Source organism: Sturnira hondurensis, unplaced genomic scaffold (assembly GCF_014824575.4).
Source record: "Sturnira hondurensis isolate 20B ecotype Veracruz unplaced genomic scaffold, ASM1482457v3 Scaffold0002840, whole genome shotgun sequence".
NCBI classification, from domain to species: domain Eukaryota; kingdom Metazoa; phylum Chordata; class Mammalia; order Chiroptera; family Phyllostomidae; genus Sturnira; species Sturnira hondurensis.
This window is the reverse complement of record NW_028075471.1, coordinates 21,054,095-21,069,111: the sequence shown is the minus strand read 5'-3', so window position 1 is coordinate 21,069,111 and position 15,017 is coordinate 21,054,095. Positions and strand designations below refer to the sequence as shown.

General features: G+C 57.1%; 1 protein-coding gene across 3 annotated transcripts in view; it reads left to right on the top strand.

The window, feature by feature from the left end:
- The window catches only part of TNS3 (tensin 3), a 104,435-nt gene that overhangs the window by 22,547 nt on the left and 66,871 nt on the right, over nucleotides 1-15,017 (top strand). For all 3 annotated transcript variants that reach the window (XM_037041059.1, XM_037041056.1, XM_037041060.1), the window contains exons 2-3: nucleotides 2,122-2,233; nucleotides 7,838-7,875. The gene's annotated coding sequence lies outside the window, so the exon portion shown is untranslated. The remainder of the gene's footprint in view (nucleotides 1-2,121; nucleotides 2,234-7,837; nucleotides 7,876-15,017) is intronic.

Here is a 15,017-nt window from a genome sequence, read left to right as displayed (position 1 = left end):
TTGCACAGTTCCATAGATGCTCGATTCGGATGTTTTTATGCCATTGAGGTCCCCATTTACCTTTGGAACACATGTAATATGGTTATAATAGCCCCTTTAATATCTTCTCTGCTAATTCTGGCAGCTTGGAGTTCATTTTCAACCCATTGAGCCCCATCATGGGCTGTGTTTGCCTGCTGTTTCGCGTGCCTGATAATTCTTGACACCAGGCAATGTGAGTTTTACCTTATTGTGTACTGTGTATTTTTAAAATTCCTACGGGTATTCTTCCTTTGTTCTAGAATGCAGCTGAGTCACTTGGAGGTGGTCTGACCCTTTGTCTGCTGATTTCAGGCTGAACAGGAGCTGTCCCCAGCCTGGAGTTCGAGGTCCCCCACAGTTCGGGCAGGGTCCCTCTGTCTAGGCAGTACTCACCGCTCCAGCCCTCAGGTCTGGCTGCTGGGGCACTACCCCCAGCTCTGCGGGGTGCTGAGCTCAGTGTGTGTGTGCACAGAAGCACATGTGTGTGCTTGTCAGTAGTTGGCAGAGTGCTTCAGAGGGTCTTCTCGGAGATCTTGTGTCCTCAGTTCAGCGTGCTATTGCCTGGCACTCTGTCGTCTGGTGAGTTCTCACTGTCTTGGCCGAACTCTTAGCTCCTCCTCGGCCCAGGGGGTGCTGGTTCCTGCTTCCCTCCCTGCGCCCTGGAGATGCTCTTGACACAGGAATCTGGGGCAGTTGTCACGCTCACCGCATTTTTCTTGTCTCCGAGGAACTAGATAGATTCATTTGCCTGCTCGTGAACATCCTATAAATAGCACCATTCACTCTGCTCTCATGTCTGGCTTCTGTCACTCAGCGTAATACTGCTTTCGGTGTTCATGTCGCGTGTGTCAGTGTTTGTGCATGTGTGTTGGAGCGGTGTCCATGCATGCATGTACTGTGGGTGGTTTGCCCAGGCTTCTCTGCACGGACGTGTGGGTTATTTTCTGCGAGGAGCACTTCTGCAACAGGTGGCTATGGCCATTCTTGCACAAGTCCTTTGGGGACATTTGTATGTATTTTTTTTCCCTGGTATCTGGAGGAGTGGAGTTGTTGAGTCATGAGGTTAGGGTAGATTTAAAACTATTTGTCAGAAATCGTTGAACAGTTTTCCAAAGTAGTTGTACTATTTGTTTCACATTCTTTTTTATATTTATATTTTTAAAAATAACAAAAAATTCTCTTTATTTTTCCCCATAACCCCCCTGCCCCAGTAGCTGTCATCCTGCTCTCCATCTCTGAGTCTGTCCCCATTCTCCCTGTGAGTTCAGCTTATTCATTAGATTCATGCTAACAGTTCCCCTTCTCAGGAAATTTCAGTTATTCTGGTGGTAAGTGATGGCCTCAGAGAACCCACGTGGGTGCCAGTCACTGATAGAGCACACTGTCCCGTATCAGGAAATGGGTACCGTGGTTGCCATTCGGAGCCCAAAGCAAACTGAATTTGTCTCTGATCATCACACAGCTGTGAGCCTTGAGTCCACAAACACGAATTCAGTGGGTGACGAGAGACTCATTTTCTCTGAGTGACAGTGCATGTGACGATTTGGTGTTACCCCAGGCCAGAGAAGGAAGCTCGTATCTGACCGTGCTCGCCTCGGGATTGCCTCTCCTTTTCCAAAGTGCCTGTCCGCTCTGAGCAGCTGGAACGGGGAGGTCGGTGGCTTAGCTGCTTCTGCACAGAACTGTGCTGTTTGTTCATTATTTTTTCCAGGAGAAAAAGCGTTAAGACTCTGGGAGCGCACGGGAGTTTCTTTGTCATGGGAGTGGGTGGTTGTAAGTCTCTAGTCTGGAAGCTAAAATATGATCCCACAAGCGACGTTGATTCGGGCACAGCTCCTGACACGTTTTACACAGGATCTGAAAGCTGGGAGGGTGTGCACTTTCACCTGGGATTCCAGCGTCCAGACTGCTGTCCGGGCGTCCGAGGCCCCTTGGGGACCCCCGCGTTGGCAGGGTGACTCCTTGTTCCCTCTTTGCCTGGGACAGCTCCAGTTCCAGCCCTTCACAGTTCTGCTAGATTCATTGAACCCTGACAGGGAGCAGGAAAAGCAAAGGAGCCAGGCCTTGAGGAGCTGACCATTTCTTCCTTTGCCTCTTCAGACAGAAGAACCGGCAGCGAGTCTGCACAGTTTTAAGAGCAAGGTCTTCAAAAAAGCCAAAGTCTGTGGGGTCTGCAAACAAACCATCGACAGCCAAGGGGTTTCCTGCCGAGGTGAGTCTGCGTTTCACTCTCTAGCTGATTCAGCCAAAGCAGGACAAGCAACAAACACAAAACAAAAATGAAAACCTTTTGGGGGTTTCCGAAAGTTAAACCCTGGAATTCCCCTGCTTAGCCTGCTCGCCCCCCACCCTCCCTGGGCCAGGAGGGAATCAATCTGTGTTTGCGCAGACGGGCTCAGGAGGGAATCACCCCCGAAAGCGAGGAGCAACCCTGGGGGGGAGGGGATGTTGTCCTCTGGTAGAGCTGTGGTCTCAGGAGCTTCCATGACTCATTTTTACCTTCCGGTCTTTTACCAAAGTTTACAGATGAAATGTTTCTGCCCTTCAGTGTCGGGGTTCAGTGAGTTGTGGCCCCTTCAGCCTTTGCCAGTCTCTTTCCCGTCACTGAACAGCCATCAGCTTTGCTAGACACCAGGTGTCCATGGGACTTGCTGGTTTTTATGCACATTGACATATCTGAGCCGGACAGGTGAGAACAACTTTGTGTTCCCCCAAACCCCAGAATTGGGGCTGGAGGGCGAGGGTCTGCACCACAGAACAGAGGAGTGTTGGGGACGGGGCCCTAGAGGACTCTTGGGGCTGTTCTGTGGCATCTGGTTGATGGGTTTGGGATTTCCCACCTAGGACATTTGTGGGGTCTGGCCAGTGGACTTTCGTTGTGTTGGGACAACCTCCCAAAGCCCTGTGGACCCCTGGCAGACGTGCCAATGGCTGCTTTGGGGTCAGGTGGCTGTCAGGTGTGGTTGGTTGACTAGCACTGTCAGACTTCTGTGGGGTGAGAATGCCACCCCAGGGCCTCTCGAAAGGGCCTCTGTCCGAGGTAAAGGGCCCCAACTGCTAACTCCTGGGGATCTGTGAAAAGTCCCCTCCCTACTTGAACTCCCAGGTGTCTCTATATTGGAATTGATGCTCCTTGGGGCCTTCACCTGCTTCTTGGAGGGTATGGGACTCTCTTACCTTTTCCTGAGGGCTCTTCCTCACCAAGAATTGTCACCCTGTGCCCAAAGAGGTCACCTGTGGGCCTCCCAAACCAGCCAAGTCCCGGCCTCTGCCAGCAAGTGCTCTCGGCAGAAATCAGCCATGAGCTTCAGGGAAATGCGTGCCTCTGCCTGGCCACAACGATCTACCCGGGGCCTGGCATGAACAGCGCGCCCCTGTCCTCCAGGCTTCAGGGTTCACAGTGGAACGCAGCCTTACTTGGGGACATAGGAGCTGGGGGGATGAATGCAGAAGGTTGTGTATCTGCTAGTGTGCACTTGTGCAGAGGCAAGTGTGAGGCAAGAGTCCCTGCTGGACACGCACACCGCCCCAGGTCTGGCACCCAGCACACGGAGGCCACTTGCCCACCCCAGGAGAGCCGAGCCAGCACTCTCAGACCCGGCCAGCACTCGGAGGGGGGCCTGGTGCATCCACAGCAGAACCAGGATGACCCAGCTCCCAATCTCTCTCTGCTTCCCTTGCTGCCTCCGGCCGTGCAACCATCACAGCCAAGCGTGGGGCACCATGCAGGGTGGGCATTGCAATGCCACCCTGTGGCCTGGCTCCCCTGCAGGAGGTGGGAATGTGCCCCTGTGGGAGCTCTCCATCTGGGGGGCATCGTGCCCCTGGGGCCGTCACGGGCCACCACCTGCTGAGGGGTGTAGATGGAGACTGACGCAGACCGGCAGGCGACTCAGTGCCCCCTCAAACCCCAGGACGTGGTAGCCTTTAGGGCCCACAAGCCATGAGGGGAACCAGGTGGCCAAGCAGCGACTGCCATCAGACAGTTTGCCTCTGCCAAGGGCACCAAGTCCCCTCGCATCCGCTGTAGCCAGGTCCTGAGGACACAGGCAGACTTGTGAGTGTCACGGGTGGAGCAGCGGTGACACCCAGGGCCCGTCTCTTGCTTGGTAAATATGTGCAGAGCCTTGAATAAAGCTCTGACAGGCCCATGTGGACAGGGCCTGGATTCCTGAGGCTCTGGAGATGCGCGGAGAATAGTAGTTCCAGGGCAACGGGGGAAAATGTCAGCCGAGTCAGCGCCAGATGCTCTGGGCGCTGCTGCCACAGCCGTGGGCACCAGGATTCTTCCCTGTGACCGTGTAGCCCCCATTGGAGGAGGGAGCCTGGGGTCGGGGGAGGGGAAGCAGGTCCTGAGAGGAGGAGCCAGAGCCTTCTCCACAGCTCCACCCTCTCTCTCCCCTGACACTGCTGCGCTCTTCGTTAGGGGGGAAAAAATCTTAACATTCTTATTGAGGATATTTTTTTCTTCTTCTTTTTTTTTTTTTTTTGATGGGGGAGAGAAACCAACTCAATCAGTTGTCTTCTCCCACACGCCCCAGCTGGGGATTGAACCTGCAGCCTGGGCACGTGCCCTGACCAGGGGTTGAACCCCGCAACCTTTCAGTCCACAGACCGATGCTCAAACCACCTGAGCCCCCCCTGGCCAGGGCTCGGCTCTCCATTTTTGCAAGAAGGTGGGTGAAAGTTGGCCTCTCCTTTTATCCCAGTTTTCACCCATCCTGTCATTACAGGGGTCAAGCATCCAGAAAGATACAGAAAAGACGTCTCAAGTGTTTATTTAGTGAACTAGTCTTTCAGATCCTTGCTCACTTAAACTATTAGAATTTTCCTTTTTGATTTTGAAGAACTCATTTTATTAGAAATGTTAAGCTTTCGATCTGCTACCTTAGGCAGAACCGGTGCCAGTTTTGGTGGGCATCTGACCTACAGAAACATCAGCTCCTCCTCAAGGCACTTTGCACACCACGAACGCGCTGGCTGGTGCTGGTCTAGCTGCGTTCGGGGAGTGTGGGCAGCGGTGGAAGTTCAGGGCGAGGCTTGCTCCAACCTGCTGACCATCGCACTGAGTTTCCCTGTCATTTCTCTCTGAAGGGCGCCTTCCCCTCTGCAGACTGAATTGTTCCAGTGCTCATTCCTGCGTTTCCCGTTCTGGGCCAGCTTCAGCCCTGATTCCTTGGGAATTCATGTTATTTCTGTGATTCTTCCTGGGTGTGCTGGTTTTCCCAGCATGCCTTCCTGTGAGGCCCGTCCCCTCTTAGGTGCATTGTGGCGTGTCTCCTGGGTGCCGAGGGCTCTCGTGTGGCCAGACTCTCACACGTGTCTGCTTTCAGAGTCTGTTCTGTGTCATGCATGCTTCTGTATCTTTTTCCCCTTACCTGTTATAATCTCCGCCACACATTAGTTTTTGGATCAGGTGATTTTTCCGAGCTGCCCAATATTTTCTTTGTGGCTACATAACTTTTTCTACTGCTTGGGTAACTTCCGGTTTTCACAGCAGATGGGAATCGGTGATACCGCTTGTTCGAGGAGCTGTCCCACGCATGAGAGAGGGGAGCAGCACTGCGCGTGTAGTTCTGGCACTTCTGTGACGTGTGACCTGGCAGCAGGGCTGCCTCCTGCGGTCAGCCTCTGCATTCAGTCTGCTCCAGCGTCCTGTGAGCAGGCCCTGCAGAGAGACGGGGCCGCTGGGGCACCTGCAGGGAGAGAAATGCGGTATTTGGACTCGTGCATGCAGTTATGGGGCTGAGAAACCCCACCATCTGCAGGCAGCAGGCTGGAGACCAGAGAGCCCCTGAGTAGCTCCAGACCAAGTCCCAACGCAGGAGACCCATGTCCCACCCAGACACAGGCAGGCAGGGAGGAGAGCCCTCGCTTCCCCCACCCTGTATGGCACCCAGGCCCAGATTGGGTTGGGCAGAGCCTGCTGCCATCCAGGAGGGCGGGGGACAACCTGCTCTCTCCGTCCCACCTGTGAATGTTCCTCTGTATGCAGTGGTGGAGGTGACTTGGTTTTGGTATTTCACAACATACCTTTGCATCAAACCGCNGTAGCTCCAGACCAAGTCCCAACGCAGGAGACCCATGTCCCACCCAGACACAGGCAGGCAGGGAGGAGAGCCCTCGCTTCCCCGACCCTGTACGGCACCCAGGCCCAGACTGGGTTGGGCAGAGCCTGCTGCCATCCAGAAGGGCGGGGGACAACCTGCTCTCTCCGTCCCACCTGTGAATGTTCCTCTGTATGCAGTGGTGGAGGTGACTTGGTTTTGGTATTTCACAACATACCTTTGCATCAAACCGCCATGCTGCACACCTTAACTGCATAGTGTTGCTTGTCAATCCTGCCTCAGTGGGAAAAAGCACCAACCAGTGCAAGCTGGTGCTAGCTCTGGGGAGAGTGGAGGCAGAGTCACCGAGGACATCTTGTCTTCCTGGGCCTGTGTGGTTTGGGGACGCAGTTTTGTGGGGAGTCCTGGTGCACTTTGGCCTCCCCTCTCCCTGGGGGCCACACTGTGCAGAATGGTGGCCAGAGGCAGCAGCCCCTTCCTGTGCCCAGAGAGGCAGGGGTCAGCCACTTTTTATCTGCCCTCACCACCCTGGTCTTGCCTAGACTCTCTCATCACCTTTGCCTCAGAAGGTACAGAGTCCAGCACCCCACAGACCTCAGAGGCACAGACAGTTCAGAAAGGAGGTCCCTGAAGAGAAAGCCCCTCCCCAAGGTGTGGGCATGGAGGGCCGCTGGCCCCTTACATGGGGACCTATGTGAGGCCAGCATTTCTGTGCCCAGCACCTGGGGAGGGGAGGGGGACAGGGTGGTGAAAGGCTTGGGACCCAGCAGCTGACCAGATGCGGGGCATGCGTTCTGACCTGTGAGGCCCTGTCCCCCCAGGCCCCCACACGCTTCCCATCATTTCAGAGCAGGTGCCTCGGATGGTTTCCTTGTGGCATCGCAGTAACCCTGGGGCCAGAACAGACCCAGAGGGGTCACTGGCCCCACCCAGGGCAGCCCAGCTGTAGGGGCCAGGAACCCCCTGCTCACGTGCCCCCATGCCCAGGCCCCTGTCCTTCCCTGGGGCTCACATGGGGCATGAAGGGGGGGCCTGCGTGGGCCCACATGGAGCCTTCGCCTCCTCCCCCCATGTGTCCTGCTGTCTCTGCCTGGAAACACTGGGGGTGGCAGCCAGGCCTGCTCTGTGTGTCCCCCTCACGGGGGTGGGGGGGTGTCAGTGTCAGCACAGCTGCGGCCTCTGGGGGGCTGGGCCTGTGAAATCACATCAGTTCCGCCCGGAAGTCTGCATTGCCGGGCCTCCAAACTGACCCCTGCCGCTCTGGGCTTGGCCAGCAGCCCCGGGAAGGACCCCGTAGAAACTTAGCCAGGGATCCAGGCCAACAGTTGGTCCTTAGCTGTGCCCTGGAAGCCGCAGGAGGGTGTGACTTCTGGGCCGAGGGGTGAGGGGACTTCAGGCCTCATTCTTTGAGGCATTTTCAAGCTTCTCTTCTTCCTTCTGGGAGAAGCTGTGATTTCCAGGCCAACCGTGCGTCTTGCTGCCTGGGGTTTCTGCCTCTGTGCTTCAGGGCTCTGGTCTGGCCGCCTGCACCTCCGGGACAGTCCCCACCCACCCACCCAGATGCTGCTGCCAGCACAGTGGCGGCGGGTCTTTGCACACTCACCCCTGCATGCCATGTGCTCCAGCACTGCCTTGGCGGTGGGAGCCTCCCCCTACCCGGGCTTCCCAAGTGTTGATGGGCATGGGAAGAGGAGCAGGTCTTGCTGCCCCGGCCACGGAGCACACATGCTCTCTCCCTTCTCTTCCAGCCTGCAAGCATTCCTGCCACAGGCGATGTGAAGCCAAGGTAAGCGGCTGCTCCCCCAGCCCCTCCTCCCTTCGCTGCACACACCATATGCCTGGGAGGGGCCCCTCAGGACTGCAGCCCCCAGAGGGAACTCCAGAAAGGGCTGCTCGGGGCTCTCTGAGCTGGTGTGTGCGTCTCATCTTCAGAGTGAGCTGGAGAGCTGGTGAGTTCATGTTCTGAGTCCTAGAAGAAAATGTTCAAGAGTCTGGTTTCCGGCGGGACCAGCCCCTTTGGTCCTGGCCAAGTCACGGCCCATTCTCTGTAACCCACCGTCCCTTTTGTAGTGATGCCAACACTCTGCCTTTCAGGGTACAAGGGACAGGATCCTGGGTCGACCCCTGGCCTCAAGGATTTGGCTGGCTTCTTTCTGGGTAGTGGGTCATAGGTGGCTTGGGGCTCTCAGGCTGTCATGGAGGTTGGGGGCTTTGAATTGGGGTCATTATCTTACTTTTGTGTGTTCCCTGGAGAGTTAAATTGCCGGTGGGCGACATGAAGCCCTGGAGTCCTGGTATGCTTGGGTAGGTTTAAGTTTGGGTCTGATTTGTAGGGAAACGAGGCATCCTGGGGATGATGTATGGGAAGCTGCTGGCACCCCCGGGTGCAGCCCATCTTCCGCACAATTGCCGTGTTCACACATTGTCCAGATGCAATGTACCCCTGCCTTTCTGGGGGCCCATCAGCTGTCCCTCAGGCTCCCCTCTGCTGGGGGCCCAGGGAGGTGGGGTTGGGGTGCTGGGAGTTTGCCGCTGCTGTGGGCCTCATGGGCCTGCTCTTCCAGAGAATTCCCTCTGGTCCTCGGCTGAGTGGGGGGACCTGTGCAGGAGGCAGCTTCCACGGCACTGTGAACTGGCTTCACAGGGCACCCTGCACGTGAGGGCCTGGGGGCCTGGTTTCCTCCACCACACACACACAGATACATGCAAACACACACTCACACAGACATGTAACACAGATATGTGATATACACACATGCACCCACAGATGGGTGCCTGAAGGCATACCTGCAGTTCACCCTTGTATATGCACACACATTCAAAGACATGCACACATGCATAAATATGCAATGTACCCAGATGCACACACAGATGGGTGCCTGCAGGCACATGTGCAGTTCACCCTTGTGCGTGCACACACACTCAAAGACATGCACACATATGCACAAATAGACAATGGAAACAGGTGCACACACAGATGGGTGCCTGCAGGCATACACATGCTATTCACACTCACACACTCACAGACCTGCCCAAATACAGTGCACACACGTATTTGTGTCACATGCACACACACACAATGTTAGAACTACAAGCAAGTCTAGCGCTATATTTTTTTCAGGGAAGAGATTAAATGACTTTTGTTTTCAACTTTTTACTGCAGAGAACTGGGGTCACGTGCAGAGTAGAGCAAACAGTGGCAATCCCCTCTGTCCTGTCACCCAGCCCCCCACCTGCAGCCCCTGCCGTCCTCTTCCAAACCCCTGTCCCTGGCGACCTTTCCTGAGATGCCCCGTGATCTGTGATTTCAGCCGTTTCAAGCACCGACGTCTGTGGAGGGGCTTTGGGCATTTCTGCTGTCACTGTGGTCTCACTCTGGCCTCGCTGTGGGGAAGACTGGCCCATTCGGCAGGGGGTTCCTGCTCGCACACACTCAGGGGCAGGGCTGCCCTCTGGCCAGCCTGGTCCAGGTCAGCTGTGCCCAAGGACATCTTCTGGTGTGCTCTGCACTGGCACCTGAGTCCTGGGTGGAACAGAGCTTCCCGTGAGCAGTGGGGCGTCTTGTAAATGCCCCGTGGGGGAGGCTTTGGCTTTCAGAAAGGGCTTTCCCCACTTTCTTGTTGCTGCTTAGATGAGCCCCAGCTCTGAGGGTCTCAGTCTGTGACTCATCACCACAGGGAGTGGGGGCCGCAAGGGGGCCACCCCAGTGGGGCTGCCTTCCCGTGTCACTCCTGCATTTGTGTGGGAGTATACCTGCCAGTGTCCATGTGAGTGTGCATTTGTGTGCACGTGTGCCTCACGTGTTTGTGAGTGCACCACAGCATGTGTTGTGTGAACATGCATGGTGTTGCATGTTTGTGGGAATGTGCTGTGTTAGTGTGCAGGGGTGCATCCCAGTGCCCCTGGGCATGTGTCTGTGTGGGTGTACATTTATGTCTGTATTATGCACACATGGGTGTGATGTGTGTACAAGTTTGCATATGGGTGTATGCTGTGTATGGGTGTGTGAGTGTGCATGGCACTGCATGCTTATGAGTGTGCACTGTATTGGTGTGCAGGTGTGCATCCCAGTGCATGGGTGGGTTTGTATTGTGTGTCTATGTGGATGTGGGTGTGTGTGACACTGCGTGTGTGAGCCAGGTGTGTGTAGGCATGTGTGTGGGCATGCACACCTGTGACGGCACTGCGGGCCCAGCCACCCTGACCCGAGGCTACAGGCCTGACTGCGCTGCTGTTGGCTCCGTTTCTCCACCATGACCCAGCCAGCCACTGAGGGGATTGAGTTCTTGGGTTCAAAGACTGTTTCAGAGGTCCGAGCTATCACTGATAATGGCGTTTCTGGCTGCAGAAGTTGGCAGTTTGCTGAGCGGCAGATAAGCTTTTACTCTTGCCAGGTCGCAGTCGGGGAAATGTGTCCGCGCTCATTTTTTTTGGTGATGCAGCTTCAAATGGCCAGGGAGAGTGCCACCAGCCGCAACAAAGACCCTTCTTATTCCAGAACCCTGACACCGCCTCTGTGGGGACCAAGGGCCATACACCCTCAGTCTCCCCTGAAGACCCGTGGAGGCGCCGCTAAGATGTGGCTCAGTCACATGGCTGGGCCAGTGGTCAGCGCCTCTCTCAGCGTCGGTGCACTGGATTTCTCGGAGGCAGTGAAATCCTGGTCTCACGTCCGATGCCATCTGGCCCCTGCTGCCCTGGGCTGGTGCTGCCTTGAATCCCCTCTCTGATGGTCCCAGGGCCTGGCGGGAACATCGAAGGAAAGGGTGAACCAGCTAGCTCCTCAGAGCACGCTGGCATCTGGTGACATGCTGTCATCACCGCTCTCTGGTCAGCAGCCACAGTCAGAGGCTGCCAACCAGGCCCAGGGGGATGCCCCTTTGTGGAGCAGCCGTAGGGAAGAGCCATCCTGCAGAGAGCAGGCTGCTGGTGGGCTGGTGGCCCAGCGGAAGACCAGTCTGTGGCCTGGATGCTAGAGTGGGGACTGAGGCCACCACGCTGTTGCCGGCCCCCAGGCAGCATGTCCCCTAGGGTGAGGCTGTGCAGTTGGAAGACCTAAAGGCAGAGACCTGGGAGTCCCCAGTGGGTGCTGGTCTGTGGCAAGTGGGTGAGCAGGACTTCCTGCCATCCACCTGTAGGTGGTGTGCTCTTAGCTCCTCTTTGTAGGGATACTTGTTATTTAGGTTTGGGGAAGTCCAGTAATTCCAGTGCAGTTGCTGGGAGCTCTGGCCCCAGACTCCCTGCCCCCACGGGCAGGACAACCTCAGCCGAAGCCCACATGGTCTAGGGTGACATGAGGTCCTGGCCCAGGGCTGGCCTCAATCAGCTCCACTGTTGAGGGATGACCCAGCTCGAGCTCAAGGTCACGGCCCCCAGAGGCAGTGCTTGTCTCGCACTGCAGTGCAAGGACTGCTGGGACTTGCGGGAGTCGCATCAAACTGTGGGCAGAACCCGGGAAGCTGCAGCGCTCCCCCCAGCCCCTCCCAGCGCCAGCACCCGGCACCACTGGTGTGCTTGTTCCATGGTGGGGCCAGTGTGGGGACATGGTCCACGATTGGGTCTGTCCCCATGTTAACTCCTGTTCCAGAACGTGACCGAACTGGAGCCTGTCAGTGCACGGCCCTTGCAGACCGGCCTCTGCCCCTCGGTCCCACGCACCTGAGCATCCTTGGGGGTCTTGTCACAGCGCGATGGCTGGTTTCTGAGCTGTGAACACACCCTACCATCGGGTGGGGGGGGGTAGGCTACATTTTGCACACATCTTCGTGGGTATCTCTGTTATTTCCTCATTCTATTTTTTGTTTTTGTGAATTGTCACTGGAGTCAGAAGGGCTATGGATATTTTTAACTTTGGCTCTAATGGGGGGCCATTTTTCTCATGTTCCCGCAGACCGCCTCCCCGGTAGGCAATCCGCACCAAGGTTTTCTGACTCCCTGCAGTGAGAAGTCACTTTACATGCATTATTCCCTCATTAAAGTGATGTTCACCGTGGGGACTGTGTTCCCACCAGCATCCATCGTTTTGAGTCCTAAAGCTGGGACAACTGCTTCATATGCACTTTCCTACCAGCAGGAGCCCTGGCCGGGGCTCTGGCTGCCTCCTACTCCCCCCACCCAATGCTCCCCTGCATGCCTGCCACACGACTTCCACACCAGGGCCGCTTCTCACTCTGACTTGGGGGCATTTACCCGGACCTGTACCATGCAGACGGGCATGGACGTGGTGTGGACATGAGTGGAGAAGCCCTGCAGCTGCAGGACCCACAGAAGNCTGCCCCTCGGTCCCACGCACCTGAGCATCCTTGGGGGTCTTGTCACAGCGCGATGGCTGGTTTCTGAGCTGTGAACACACCCTACCATCGGGTGGGGGGGGGGGTAGGCTACATTTTGCACACGTCCTCGTGGGTATCTCTGTTATTTCCTCATTCTATTTTTTGTTTTTGTGAATTGTCACTGGAGTCAGAAGGGCTGTGGATATTTTTAACTTTGGCTCTAATGGGGGGCCATTTTTCTCATGTTCCCGCAGACCGCCTCCCCGGTAGGCAATCCGCACCAAGGTTTTCTGACTCCCTGCAGTGAGAAGTCACTTTACATGCATTATTCCCTCATTAAAGTGATGTTCACCGTGGGGACTGTGTTCCCACCAGCATCCATCGTTTTGAGTCCTAAAGCTGGGACAACTGCTTCATATGCACTTTCCTACCAGCAGGAGCCCTGGCCGGGGCTCTGGCTGCCTCCTACTCCCCCCACCCAATGCTCCCCTGCATGCCTGCCACACGACTTCCACACCAGGGCCGCTTCTCACTCTGACTTGGGGGCATTTACCCGGACCTGTACCATGCAGACGGGCACGGACGTGGTGTGGACATGAGTGGAGAAGCCCTGCAGCTGCAGGACCCACAGAAGAGAGGAACAGAGAGACCTGGGTCTGACCTCCAGGCCCTCAGTGGTGACAGGCCCATGGGTCTCAGCTTCTCCCTTTGCAGAGTGTCAGGGATGGCACCTTGTCCCCGGTAGGGTGTCTATTCCTGGTGCCACAGATGGTCTCACGGTCTTCATCTCCCACCCTCTTCAAGGCAGTAGGGGCCAGCCTGGCAGTCCCGGAGCGTAGGCTCAGCTCCAGCCAGGTCGTTCATGTCCATGCTGCTCACTAAGGGGACCCCCACAGGCTTGGACCTGTTCCCACCAACCAGCAGACACCCTCTGCTTCGTGGCAGCCTGGGGGCCATGAAGGTAGGGACAGCATCGTGCTGCCTGGGTCAGAGGGAGGGCTCTGAGGCCCAGATGCTGAGTGTGGCACGCCCCCTCAGTGACGGCCGGTGTGTGTCTGGTCGTGTCTCTCCAAGGCCCGGGTGGGTGGGCAGCTGCCTGCCTCTCTCTGAAATGCTTCCTGTGCTCACAGATGGCACGTTTCTAGCACAGACTCGCTGACCCGTTCGGCCTCCCTGGTAGCAGCAGGGCAGACTCCTCTGGCCAAGCACCCAAGCCCCACCACCAGATTCAGGGCGTGAAGCGAAGCCTCATTGGGGCCATGTGCATTTTTCTCTTTGGTGAAGCGGCTTCCTGTGCAGGGGGCTCAGGGCACGCCACCTCCAGGCCGTCTTCCCTCTCAGATGCGTCGCCGCAGCCACCTCCTCTCTTCCTGCAGCTGCACACTTGGCCCATTCATGTCTGGGGCCGGGCACTGGGTCTCTGGCCTGTGCGTTCCCCCCCATCTGCTTCTAGTTCCCCCAGAGACTTCCAGAGCCCCAGGCATCCCGCTGTTCTCAACCCAGCCCACCAGGGACTGCGACTTTGGCCCCCCGGCCCACTGACAGCTCTTCCTGACACTAAACAGCCCAAATGGCTGGAATCGGAGATTCTATCCTGAGAGTCTCCTTCTGAAAACTCGGGCCCTTGTTCTTTAGAAGCCTCTGGGGCGATTGGCTGGGCTGTGGGCATCCGATGCTGCCCAGCCGCAGTGGAGGGCCACCTCCCAAGCAGGGCACCCTGGGGGGATCCAATTCAAGGCGCAGCTGGGCCAGGCTTCCCGGTGGGTCCTGGGTGGAGAGTGATACTGTGGGCAGGTCCTGTGAACGTGGCTGGAGGTCCGGCTCTGTGTGGATGTGCAGACGTGAGTTTAGTGGATGGCCACGTGGGCAGAGAGCGGGCCGGCGGTGTGCAGGCCGACGCCCCAGTCTTGTTAGTTGTTTATGCCCCCAGGGGAAGTTGCAAGCTGCCAAAATGCCTCACTGTCCCCTTTCCTCACCAGCCTGCCCTGGGCCAGAGGACAGCGGTGCAAGCCAGCCCGGTCCCCTCCTCAGACCAGTTTCCAGGCCACCCCCTTCCAGCAGCCCCCGCTGTGGGGTTCACCGTTCCCCGATCAGTGACCTTCACCATGCTCTCGCCTTCTCTCCTTTTCTCTGTAACGACAAGGGAGGCGCACTGAGCAAGCCAGGCCTGTATGTGCAGGGTCATTCCGCCTTGAAGCCCACCCATCGCCTGTGCGGGGGCAGAGGGGGCCTTCCCATGAAAGTGGCTGTCCTTGTGATGTGCGTGCAGCGCCCAGCTGCAGTTTCTCCCCTAGGACGTCCCCGTCAGACTGGGTGGGGCCCCGGTCAGGTGGTGAGAGGCCATCTCACTCCTGGAGAACCAGCCTCAGCCCCAGGGGCCCTGGGCATGGAGGGGCAGGACCGGGCACACACTCTCAGCCACTCGCACACTCATAACTCCACTCCTCCAGACTCTCACAGACAGCCGGACACACCCACTCACGCCCACTCCGGGGTCCTCGGGTGCCGGCCTCCTCAGTCGCATCCGGTCCCGCTAGCCTGTGCACCTGCTACCCTGGTGCCAGGCTGCCAGCAGCGGCGGCTGCAGGTGCCACGTCGGCAGGTGCAGCGGGTGCAGCCTGTTTGTTTGTGCTCGTCCTTGGCAACGGTGACGGAG